General features: G+C 37.8%; 1 protein-coding gene across 1 annotated transcript in view; it reads left to right on the top strand.

Annotated features, from left to right (window-relative positions):
- The first annotated feature begins 7,758 nt into the window (after nt 1-7,758).
- The window catches only part of LOC124154421, a 40,423-nt gene continuing 34,316 nt past the window's right edge, over nt 7,759-13,865 (top strand). Inside the window, exon 1 of the mRNA XM_046528128.1 lies at nt 7,759-7,822. The gene's annotated coding sequence lies outside the window, so the exon portion shown is untranslated. The remainder of the gene's footprint in view (nt 7,823-13,865) is intronic.

Below are 13,865 nucleotides of genomic sequence, written 5' to 3'. Positions count from 1 at the left end.
CGTCATGTAAAAATCTAAAAGCGTGAAATACGTACTCCAGGAGTAATAATCTTTCGATTTAGGCAATAAAAAAATAATAGGAAACCACCCTATTCTCGCTCCCTTTTGTTCCACAGGGACATAAGTGTCCCATAACATAAAAACACTAATTCCTTGAAAATTAAGGTACAAATGCTGAGTTTTTCGCACTAACTTCACAGAATAGGTACACACAAAGGATAAACCGAAAGTCCTGTTATTATTGACCATCTCATTTATTTGTTATAAACTATCAAATTTCCACTTCGTGAAGAGCATTTTAAGTGAAAGTTCTTACCAACGTGGTAACAACGATGTCGAAAGGAATAACTCACTAAACTAAAATAATTCACTAAAACAATTTAAAACTAGAGGCCAATGGCCTATTCTTCAATAGAACTAATTCTTACAATCATACACCTTCTCATTTAATTTTGAGAGAATTAAAAAAAAAATTGGGACGTGCATACCCCTTGGACCTCAAAGGGTCAATTAATCCACAAGGTTTGAGAGGTCTTTGAGATATATATTTATAAATCTGTACCTCGGAGGTGAAGGACACTATGTCCGTTTTCCAAACTTTTCAGGAGAGCAATTTTAAGATTTTTGAAAAATTAAATCAGTAATTACTAGAAGGTTAGGTAACAAATTTACAACATTAGCAATAAAATACACTTAGTTACTTTGTGGAAGTAACTGTCTTTTATCGCTAATATGGAGCCCTTCCACCACTTAAAAGCTTCAAGTTTCGATTTAAATTTACAAGATTTTTATATCACAATGTGATTGGTATAGTAACCTAACCTTCTAGCAATTACCGGTTAAATTTTGTATCAGCAATAAAAGACACTTTGCTAAAGTAACGAAGTGTCTTTTATTGCTAATATGGAGCCCTTCCACCACGTACAAGCTTCAAGTTTCGATCTAAATTTACAACATTTTTATATCAAAATGTGATTGGTATTGTAACCTAGTCTTCTAGTAATTACCGGTTAAATTTTTAAATATCCTAAAACTTATCTCCTTAAAAATTAGGAAAACGAACTTAGGGCCCTTCATCCCATAGGTACAGAAATATGTTTTTTTTTTAATTTTCACGCAGGTTTATTCGGTAAAACCATGTTTCCATGGAGTACTTAAGAAGCATATTGGAGGCCTCCCATCCCTTCAAGCACCTTTCCCTTCAGTTCACAATAAGGGCTACCCCAATTCATTCTATCTAAAAATCCTATTCTTTTCCTTCCTCTCCCTCGCTTACCCAGCATTCTACCCTCTAACATTGTCTTTAACATCCCCTTCCCGCTATGTATTCCCTACAATCATACCGTCTGACCTCTCAGCATCTCATCTAGAAACTGCCTCTCCTATCCCACCATGTCCAGCACTTCGTCGTTTCTCCTCCTTTCCCTCCACTTTACCATTTCCATTCTTCTCCACAGCCGCATCTCGAACTTCTCCATTCTCCTCTCGTCCTCCTTCCTAAGTGTCCACGTTTCCGTACAGTTAAGCGTTACACTCCAGATCACTCTCTTCGCTAACCTTTTCTTTGAACTCTTTCGTAACAATCCTCTCATAAGTTCCTTCCTGTTCATCAAAGCCTCGGCAATGGAATTATGGAACATTTATTGCCCCTAGGGCCAAGACCTTTTTTCGGAATAACGTAGTGAAAATGCTTACCCTCAGGTAAGGTAACTTCCCTCTAGAAAAATACGAGGAAAATTTTGCAGAGGAAAACGTGTGGCAGTCACTGCCAATCGTTCGCGTATTGACTTATTTAGTCGTTTCAGATATGCATAATCTGTCTCACTCAGAGCATGAAAACCGGCTCTCGTTGGTTTAATGAATATATTCAGGAGACTGTCCAACAAACGAGAAACGTGAAAAACCTGATGCTTGAAATCTCACAGTATGGAATATCATATGAAGAATACACCACGTGAGTTCAACCACCGATATAGGAGTATTCTAGCGATAAAGGCATTCGGTCTTCAGCCGGCATGCCGGCCAACCGCCTTCAGCGGCGCGGTTGGCCGCCTTAAAACTTACTCTAGTTTAAACCTTTTAGGTATCGAATAAACAAGTATAGGTGAGATTTTTTTCTTTATCTTGTTGAATATACTCTTCCAAAGGATTCTGCAAAGAAATCATCGAGGAGCACCATGGAGCAAAAAAACAATTTCAATTTTGATTTTGAATCTAGACTCTACCTTATAATTCCAAAAATAAAATTTAGTGGCAATGTATAACATTAAAATATTTGAAATGGACAAATAGATTTTAATGTAGAAAACAGTAATCACAGACAGTCGTGGAGATCGTAAGATAACAATATGGACATTGTATTGTTTTTTATTGGTAATATTTCAATTTTCAGCAGTTTTTACCAGCGATACAACATATCCACCTTCCAAAATCAATGTTATTGTTATTGTAATAAAAATATGAAACTGATAAAGTTTACCGAGATATTGCGATAAAAAGTGCTAAGCTACCGATTACGAATTGATAAATAAATTAAAACGAATTAAAATAGTCATGTATGTATTTGAATTTTCCTTAAGTCGGCTGTTTCTACGCATCGGATGTTTTGCCCTCAACATGCCCATATTTGGCGGGTCACGCAGGTAAAAGTAATTATCACACGGGACTTGTACGAAATATTGAAGGCCATTTCCTGTAGAATCCGGAACACGTCATTCAAAAATTTCTTGCAAAAAGTCGAAAAATATTTGCAATCATTAATTATATTCCAAAATTAATCTCATTTATATTCCCAGTGAATTCATCATTCAATCCCCGTTCTCCAATTATCGCTTTGAAATACCTCTCCAAGCTCCGACCCCTTCCTAACCATCTATTTACTCCCATCTTCCCACCATTAGTGGCTCAAAAAGTATTTATCCAACTTTCGTTTTTGGTCCATGTATCTGATCCGTGCAGCATTATGTTTTCTAAAATAGCGGAAAATAATTTACATTTAATTTATGCCATTACATTATTACTCCAAAGCATAGGATTAGCTAAAGACTGGCTTTCTTATCAAGTAATGGTTTAGCATTTATTCTGGTGTTAATTCTTTAACAAAACTTATGTAATATTTACTGCATTATTTTTTTGGCCTACACTTTTGTTATTTGATGGTGGCTAAATTCTGGTCTGATGACCTTGGAGACCACCTTGTTTCCTCTCCTTTGTTTTTGTCAGCTGTACAATCAAAATGTTGGGAGTAAATAAATCGTTATTATCTCTGGCGTAACTAGTAATATGGATGGATGGGCCTTAGGGGAGGTCTATCCTCCATCCCAGGCAACGCGGGGTACGGGATTATTTTTTGAAAAATGACTCATATTAATGACTCAAAAGACTTACTGCCACGATATTCATAAATGATCTTTAACTTGAAGCAAAGGGAGTTATTATATGCCAAAATTAGACAATAATTTAATTTTTTTTTGTTTCCCTTAGGTCTTGAGGGGGAATCTATACCCTCATCCCCCCATTGCTATGCTACCTATTTTTATTATTATTATTATTAATGAAGTTCAGGATTTTAATTTTGTCAACCATTTAACGGCCGTAGAACGATCATTCAACTATGTGGCGAAAGGAAGATTTAAAAGGATTATATGATAATTTACCAAGAAACCAAACAAAATAGAATCTTGCCATGCGATTGAAATGGGGAACTTGCATGAATTTTTTTTATTTCACAGGCGGACAGAAAATTATTTTCTGAATACAACAAAGAAAACCGCATGTAAATCTGAGTTTTCCTTTGCGAGATAATTAATGATAAATATAATGAATTTTAAAGCGCGGGAAAAACTCCCTCACCCTCCAAGCCACTGCCGACGAAGCCTCGATGACGTCAAAGGTGCCTAAACATCACGCGAAGCTATTGTTGTGATTGTTTGTAATAGTTGCCAGCAGTTGTGAGAGCTTCGTTTGTTATACGTGTTGATTATTTTATATTTAGAGATAAATATCCGACGATAGAGGCTTGGAAGCCCTCATATTTTGCATTATTTATAATATTAATACCTGAGTACGGGCATAAAATATAAAACTGGAGCAGTTAAACCAAAAATTTTATAATACCTAAATAACATCCTTGTAGGAGTCTGAGCCACGGCCATTGGAAGGGGGATACGTTAATTGTAAGTTGATGTTATCGACGGCATATCATTCATTTAAGTATGTAATTAGAACGATTTTGATGTTTACTAATGTCCGCTTAGCTTTTATATACCATAACGTCATCCGTTTATTCGTAGGTACCGGAGAATTCGTCGTTTAGGACTGTATGTGCTTGTATTATGGGGTGAATTCCAGTCAGTGCAACTTTTGCTCGCTGATTGGAGACATCTAGGAACATTTTTGTGCCAAAATAGTGTTATTTTCAACGTGACATCTCCCGTTAAGCCACTACTAATAATCACAGTGCCAGTGGTTGTAATGCACAAAGTTTGACAAGGTTGAAAAATATCGGCCAAGAGTTATCAGTGTTCCATCGTGATTGAATTGTAAAAAGTGCTATTACGCTATCGATAAATGTCTAACAGTAGTGTAAAAATTGTCAGTGGCGTGCTAATTAGTCTCCGTTGTTCACCGTAGATATGACATTTCACGATCACGCTATTGAAATAAAAACTGTGAGTGAAGTTTGTTATTCCATTATTTCAACGAATAGTAGTGAGAAAAGTCACCTGTGTCACTTGTGTGGGCTAATTTAAGGGTTTAAATCAGTGAATAAATAGTTGTATTCCTCATAACGAGTTCTGTTATTGTAAGTTGTACGTGATGAATATAAGAATGTGACAGTGACATCCAGTTTTTGATGAGAGTATTTGCCTATTTCCCACTATATTTTTATGGTATATGCTAGTATATTGTTTACGGATTTACCTATATTATTGAAATAGGTTATAGTTTGTGTGTGTGTTGGCAGCGGAACCGATTCGCGATCTCACATGTGGATTGTGTGCAGACTGTTTTGCTGTGAATTCGTACCGTAGGACGGATAGGACTACCTTCTCCGTTAATTCGGTGTTGCCAAATTCAAGAGCAAAGCTTACTCTAATGTCAACAGCACAGCTTACGATCGTTATCCTCCAGTATTAAAAGTTTCTTTTACAACTCGATTTGCCGCCGACGTATAGCAATAATTTGTCTTAAAAAATTCCATGAGCATCAATTTTTGGTGTCCTAAAAAAAGGCTGGTGTCCTAACACCCCATGCCACACGCCTTTTAGGCGGCTTGCGGGGCATTATGTAGATGTAGATGAATTTCAGGTGTACTATTCGAACGAGTGGTAACGTTATCATCCATTTTTCTGATTACTAAAACATACGAAGTGAAACGCTTGTACTTTATCATCCAGATGCCGCATTATTAATATCCCAAGTAATAAGCTAGGCACAATAGCAATAGGAAAACTTGCCCAAGAATAACAGAACAAAATAAAGTGACGATGAGCGGCTAAATACTCCCTCAAAACAAATTTTACACCATGCGCTCAGCGTATTTCCCAACTCCCTACGGTTGTTTAGGCACCTATGACGTCACGCCTGGCCTCGGCAACGCTCGGGTGTCTTCGCGCAGTGGTCGGCTCAGAGACATTTTTCTCGATTTTAAATGCAATTTTTTTATTTCTTTTGATGTTGAATGGAGAAACTGAAGGTATTTTTGCGAGCTAATGTATCCATTTGACTTATTCAAAATAGTTTTTAGAGCAATCTACGACCCATGCAAGTTCCTCATTGGAAAAATCACTCCTGAGGATAAAGAGTGATTAGGAAATGGGTTTTGGGCGGAGCAGAGCGCGAGTTTATCGGGATTTGCGTTTTTATTGTTCTCTGCTTGGCAGCATCAAGATTATATGCTTTGATGACACTATCTTTCAGCCTGGATCAACGTTTTTCAGATCATTTATCTTTCTTCACGCATTGTTTTATTGAGTTTGGAGATCTCAAGCGGTAAACATCAGCATGTTTCTTAAGAATGACAACGATTGGAAGATAAAACCGTTGGGCAGCACTGAGAAAAAACAGCTCTAATTTTGTTTGAGGCAGCCATGAAATGTTAGCATGGTCGAGATGTCGATTATATGAAAGTTCATGGTCTGAAGTCCATTGAAGGCATTGTAAAATTGAGAAAAATAATATTTTAAATAATAGTTATTGATGCTCTTACGCTTATTCCTGAAATTCTCTTTCTACTCCCATTTAGCCTTCTAGGTGGTCATGAGAGGAAGCTTTCTGATGAGATACGGGGAATACAGAATGTTTTTATGGAGCAAATACTAAGCAGGGGAAGTGTTTGAAACAGTGTTAGAAAGATGAGTGATAGTTGAAGAAGTTTGGTGATGGGAAATCTGAATAATTCTCCATATAAATCTTCTAAAACCGGTAAAATACGTCAATAGTAATATGAATAATAATAATAATGACAATAATAATTAATAGTAATCATGACGGTGATGGTGATAATAATTATAATTTTTAATATAGTTTTATTTTATTTAACATTGCATTTTATTTTAAGTGCATGAGAATAATATAGTTTATATATAGTTAATTATCTCGCCTTTCCAAATGTCGAGAACATTCATGAACTCTACACAACAATGAAGAGTTGCTTTGGTGAGAATATTAAGCACTGTGAAAACTAAAGAAGATTTGGTGAAAAAATAATGATCCTAATATTTCATGGCAATAACGATAGTGATATTTTCAGGTCTTACGAAGCAGACGGTTTTGACAGTTTGCCGGCATCTCAAATTTCTCAATCTTAATTTTCACCTATTAATTCTATTGTCATCTGAAAAATGTATGAAATACTGGAAAATGTTGACAAAAATCTATATTTTTAGCCTGAGGATGTTGAGACGATAGCATAAGCATTGCGCGAGCGTTTCGACGCTAAAAAAAGACCGGCTTGGAAAGCGCTCCGTTAAGAGCCAAAGAACAGCACGTGTTTCACTGCCATTGAGAGGTTTTCGGCAAATTTCGGATCCTATTTGCCTTGGATGCCACTGCATGTTGCCTCTGACGACATACGCGTCAAGTTTCAATTGTTAATTCAATTAAACCCCGACAGTTTCCTTGCCGCGTCGCCGGTAATTAAGCTCCCGACGCGCGGAGACGAACTCTGCCGCGCGATCGAAAAATCTATTTAATTTCCGGCGTAGCAAACTTATTTCAAAGTTAAATGCGTATACACCTCAAGAATTCTCCAATAATGCTCTCATATAAGTTACTTCTTGTGACTTTGACGAAAATCCATTTGAAACTCTTACTTAATGTGAAATTTTATCGAAAAACAGTGTCCGCCATTTTGTAACTGCATGGCAAGAAATTATAGAAGATATTCGTTAAGATTACGGAAATTAAAAGAAAAAATACCATAATAACAGATTATATAGTTGTTTTCCGTTAGAATCTAACTTTAACTACACCATCTACTTCATTTGGAAGATTTTCAGAGAAAATTGAAGATTTTTATGGAAATTTGCTCGTGTTTGAGCCTCTGTATCTCAGTAACGGGCTAGAATCACATCAAATCAGGTACATTTCCATAAATTTCAATCATTTTCGAGTTAACATACGACATTTAAAATTTCTAACTCAAAAAATGCAATTTTGTAATTTTGTCCGGCTTTTTCCGATTTCCGCCCACTGTGCGATTGGTTATCTAGGCCACGGCGCGTGTCTTCTCCTCAGTTCATCGCCATTCGCTGAGCAGCGTGCCTGTCTTTTCTTGCCAAGACCTCTCGGGAGAACCCAGAAAAAGAGTCAACGTCGAGTGAGTAGTTCGTGGTCCGATACCAGGTCTCCTAAATAGAGCCATGTACACGTGATGCCATTTTAACAACTTGACCATTGTAGATATGCCTAATAATAACGGATATTTTGCGTTCCCTACGTCAAGACTTTAAATGCCCAACAATTCCTCTCCAATGCCGGAGATCTCATCGGGGCAAAAAGTTTATTTTCGCCTCAAACCATCAATTTTAGGGCAAAAAAGGTTATTTTCCCTGGTGAGGTGTTCGGCTTTGGAAGGGAAACGCTGGCAATTTAAAAGTCTTGACGCTGGTAACGCACTAAAAACAATTGAAAATTGACAAACTGGGGATCGGGTTGGTGTGGTGGCTAGAGTGGCTTCCAACCCGGTGGGCCCGGGTTCAAATCGCGGCAGCGGCAGAGAATTTTCAGAGACTGCCCGATCCCTGCTTGAATGTTGTGTGGAGGACATTTCAAGCGCAACACTCCGTCCGTCGGATGGGACGTGAAGCCGTGGTCCCCTTGGTGCCTTTCGTTAAGAGCAGGCTAACGCCGACGCCGGGTTTCTCTCCACCCTTCCTTCCATACCCTTCCCTCATGTCGCAAATGACCTCAGCTGTCGGTCGCCTCCTCCAAATACCATACCACCATACCAAATTGACAAACACTGACCGCGAAAGTCTTAGTAATTTGACATTGTGGATATCGATGGCTCAGATCTAACAACACGTATCTCAAATCCGGCCGGTTTGAGACAGGTATCTTAAACAAAGTGTAATGACGTTAAAAAAATGAAATACTGGCAAAAAACAACTTGAAAATGAGTGCATCTTTTTCAGTTTTAGGTACTTTTGGTTTTAAATTTCAGTGTACAAATAAAAAAGTTAATCGCATTTTTTCTCTCCTGAAAAGTTGCTATTTTTGAGGCACGTGTTGTTAGAACTTAGCCATCGATATGTTGTTTGGGAGACCGCCGTGGACGCACTTGGAACCGCGCCGCGCCGACTTTGGGAAACCTTTGAAGATGAGTGGGCATGATTTGATTTCAGACGCATATTCACGGCTTTCTGCCAAACGTGCAAGTGATTCCGGACGAGGCGGCGAACCACATCATGATTGGCTCTCATCATCATCACTGGTCAAGTGACATAAAATACGTTTGAAGCTGCTCTCCACTCAGTTCTCCTGTCAGCTAATATTTTAGCACCTATAAAATTATTCTCTTTCACATCCCTCTTTAACCCAGTGAGCTAGCGCGATTCTTTGTTTCATAGTGTTTCTGCTTAATTTCAGTGTATCACCCCACTTTCATCCTTCCAAATTCCCACCCACCCTTTTGCTAGCAAAGAGTACGGCGTTTGGGAATTTATTTTCTTTCGTGTGTTAAACGGCCGTAGATCGTTCAATAACCTATTCGCTTGACGAATCCTAATTTCTTAAGGGCTATGCCGAAAATATACCTTATAGGTGTTCACCACGATAGATTTAAAGTTATCGTTACTCCGAGGTAATTCACTTCGTCTGTTGCCTTAAAGTTGATGAACATAAATAATAAAAAAGATATAAGACACGGTCTCAGGCGTTACTTTGTGGAATTGCTTCATCATAGAATAAAATAAAATTACTTTGTCCTATCCCACACTATATTTTAAACAGGTGATAGCATTAGATGTTGAAACCCGGGTCGCGCTATTTAAAATAGAGCGTGGAATAGAACAAAGTAATTTGATTTTATTCTATAATAAAAAGGATATCTGGGTGGAGGGTTTTGACAAGCCTATTTTATGATACTTGACCAGCGATATTGATGAGAGCCATTCACGAGGCAGTTCGCCGTGTCGTCCCGAAATCACTGGCGAGTTTGGCAGATAGAATTGCGTCATATTAGCAGAGGTGGCTTGCCCATAAGGACACTCGGACGCTGCCCCTCTCAAAGATTTGAAAAAGGAAAAATAATAAATACCCATTCTATTATAATTATACATCTGTTAACCAAGGTGATTTTTAATTTGATACATCGAAATTGTAGGAAAAACACGCAAAAATAGCGCGAGAGGTTCGCATTAAATCGGGAAAAATAGATATTGTCATTTAAAAATCGAAAAGCGTGAAATGCGTACTCCAGGAGGAATAATCTATCGATTAAGGCAATAAAAAATAATAGGAAACCACCCTATTACCCGGGATAGGAAATCGCTTCACGCTGAGAAAGTTCAAAAGATCCTGAGATTGGAATACTGCAGCCCAACATATCTCCCCAACGCAAGCTGGATATTTTACTTTCCTGAGGCACTTTTCCCCATATCCAGTGGCGGCTTGCCCATAAGGACTCTCGGACGCCGCTCCTCCCAAAGATTTGAAAAAAGAAAAAAAATAAATACCCATTAAATTATAATTATACATCTGTTAATCAAGGTGTTTTTTCAATCGCATACATCGAAAATGTAGGAAAAACGCGCAAAAATAGCGGCAGAAGTTCAAAAAATGTTATTGTTATATTCCTCATTTATTAGTTATAAGTTTCTGCTCACACAAACTTAACACTACCCATACAACATAAACAATGCGCTCAATATAAATCAGCGGTTCCCAAACTTTTTCTCTCTGCGACCCATTTTAGCCCATACGTTTTAGCCGCGACCCCCTAAAATGGTTGTCTAAGTTTAAGTACATAGTTCACTTTATTATTCGTACATCTCGCGACCCCTTTCCGAACGGCCCGCGACCCCCCTGGAGGTCGCGACCCCCAGTTTGGGAACCGCTGATATAAATCAACTGTCATCTGGCTGGTTAGGGTGAACTAGTTCACCGGGACAGCGGGAACGCGCCTGCGGCGCATTAATTAATGTGTTGAGGGCATCGCCGGCCGGCGGCCGTATAATCTTGGTGTTGCAGTGTTGCAGAATACCTTGTTTTGGTGACCAGTTTACTTATTATGTGTAAATTGTTTTAATGTAAATAGGCCTAGCTGTAGTTGAGTAAATCTAGTTAGTAGTTGTTTGTGTTTTAGTGTTAGCGATTGTTTTGTGTATTAGTGGTCACAAGATTGCCTGAAAAACTCACTAAAATACTAGAAATATTAAAAAATTTTGACTCCCCGGTGGAGTGTGCCCCTCCCAGCATTTGACTCACGAGCCGCCAGCGCCTATTACTAGTGGTGGGGGAGAGTATTGAGGGCGGCAAACTGATATTTGCCCCCCCTGGCAAAACTCATAGTTCCGCCCTTGCTTCGGTAATTACCGATCCAACGCCATGGCGCCCCATCTGGATGAAATTTAAAACAGATGGTTCTAGCTCATCACAGGCTTATTGTAAGCCGCTTGCGCTTACATTCACGTCTGGTGAGTTCGTCAGATATAACTGGATCGGATTAGTCACGGAAAAGAACGTAACGTAACGTACCTTCACCTCGCAATGACCCAATGAGAGATCAGGGCATGATTCCACAACTTTACGCTCTTCAATCTCTTTAACCCTTAAAGGACCAACCTTTTTCCGGTTACACCGTGGACCAAGGGAGGGTCAAAAAATGTCCACTTATATTTTTTCGTTTTAACTAATCATGAAACAGAGTATATCTTCAACAATTGTGTTTTTATATTGTTAAAACATTTTAAAAGTTGTTTATCCAGCTGAAAGCCATAAAATCGCAATAAAAATACTGAAATTTTCAAATGTTTTTAAACTGATCATAAACGAAATTATGATAAAACTTCTTCACAGAGGTACCGGGTTTCATGCTCTTATTTGAAAATTAAGTTTCTAAATCACCGATAACTGTGCATCTAAAATAACAATAAGGAATAGTATTTCAAATTTAAGTCAATTTTCAGCAACCGTACTCCAGGAAAACAATTTAACAATTATTTAAAATAAACCTAAAATTTTCCACTCCATTTTCAGTTACTTAATTTAAAAGTACATGATAAATCATAATACGTCTCCTAATTAAAAAAATTATGTTCTTCATTGTTCGTAGTATTTATTTATCATTAACCATATCATTCCGATAAATTTATAAAATTATTAACATTAGCAATCACTAATGAATAATCAACTCGAATATTCTGATAAGGCAGCATTATTGCCTAAATTGTATACGTTAGTTTTTATGCCATGTTTACCGCAAATATAACTGTTACATATAGTACATATAATCATAGTTTTTATTATTTGTTTGGTTTTTCTCTTTTTGATGTGAGTGCGTTGCTGCACGTGTGGAAACTTCCTGTGCCAATTACTTTGACAGCAACATATGACGGCTGTATTTTTCTATCCGCGACCCCTTCCATCATCAATAAAATGTGCTTCTGTAAATCTATTGTCTTTTCCAACTAATACTGTATTGTGGCCGCATAAGTTCAAGGCCCAACAAATATGCCTAAATGATGTCTCCTTTTAATTAATTTGATATTATATTGAGGAAAATGAGGATAAAAAGAGAGAATCCATTTACGGCAGCAATGTCGATTAGTGCAAAGAAGACAGATTGGCCAACTTCTTGCTGATCTTTTGGTGGAATACTTTCATAGCATCTGATCAATAACATCAACTCCTCCTTTGGTGTTGTAGTAGAGCAAATTTGCGTCACATTTATTTTTGAAACAATTATTGACATTTATATCGGATATGAACAGATTTCAATATACTGTGTGGATAGAGAAACGATATTTTTCTTAGGCTTCTCTTTGGTGATGAATGATAAGAGTCACCGGTGGACTCCCAGATCTCGGGTCTGTAAATTCAAACAAACTTGAAAAAATCTTCTGACTAGCTGTTCCCTTCGATTGTTCAGGAATACGTTTTCTGTTACTCTGCATATTTCCAACCATAGTCAATCCATAAAGTTCTTCTGCTGGCTCCACAGAATTATAGTATCTACCCATTGACACATTTTCCCCGGAATTCTTGATTGGGACCACCAGGCGTTCACTATTTCGTTTGAACCTCTGCTTTTTGATGGTTCATTATTTTCTCAGGCAACAATTTCCATGTTGAGCACATACCTCTCATAACAGTTGGTGAACATTCTTATAAGTATCCCATACTACCCTAGTTATTGTTTCATGAATACTATGAATCTACACCTTCCCCTAAACAATGATAACATTTCATCAACTATCATATCAACGAACGTATCGGGTTCACAAATGTAATATTTGGGTGATATCGCATTGACCATTTGGAATACCGAAAAATAAGCGCAACTTTATCTTTTCATCTTTGTCTTTCCCCGAGTAGACTTCTCATCAAATAAGGCAATAGTAATATCAGTTTCAACTCTTCGCAGCAATATAGGAGGACATTCCAAATCTTTGTAACCACCAATCATGCAATTCTAACTTGCTATCACCGTTTGCACCGAACAATATCAAAACTCCTACGAAGGATTTTAGTTCTACCGTATCATTTTTAGACTTTGAGCTCGTTCTGCTTCTTCATTTGTTTGCCGTAAAATCATGCCAAGAATGTCAGGGTTGAAATTTTTTCAAATGACTTGTGCATATCCTTTTCCTTACCAGCAGGTAGTAAACATTGCTTTTTCCGCAATGTATTTTGAATGGTTCGCCTAGTCGCGCGACGAGGATCACTCAGGTTTTTCCTTGCCATTTTTGCAACGTACTCGATATCTTCCTAGCTGCCTTATTTCCTACAAAAGTCACTTCCTTCACCTGCCTTACTGTCATTATTTGAACTGATTTCACTAAAATGGACTACAGTATCACTCAATTCTTCATTACTGATTTATTCTGTGTCACTTGTAATTTCCAATTCTCATTACTTGTCACTCTCAGTCAAGTAGATAAACAGATAGGAAAACTTTTCAAAGATATAAACTCTTTCACTCAAAAGCCACCGCATAGTAGCCCTAGATGTCAACAGGAGGACCAAAATTTCACAGGAGCTTTGCAGATGGCATGCCATGCATCGTAAATGCTTACCGTATGATAGGTAATTTTAGGATTGTATCCTGAATGTATAAATTGCATGATATTGTACACAGATTGCATCTTGAATGGCCTGAGTTCAAATCACGCGGCAGCTGAGGGTGAGGGTGAAGGTAT

This window comes from Ischnura elegans, chromosome 2 (assembly GCF_921293095.1).
Source record: "Ischnura elegans chromosome 2, ioIscEleg1.1, whole genome shotgun sequence".
In the NCBI taxonomy this organism is placed as follows: domain Eukaryota; kingdom Metazoa; phylum Arthropoda; class Insecta; order Odonata; family Coenagrionidae; genus Ischnura; species Ischnura elegans.
This window is presented reverse-complemented; position numbering and strand designations above follow the sequence as displayed.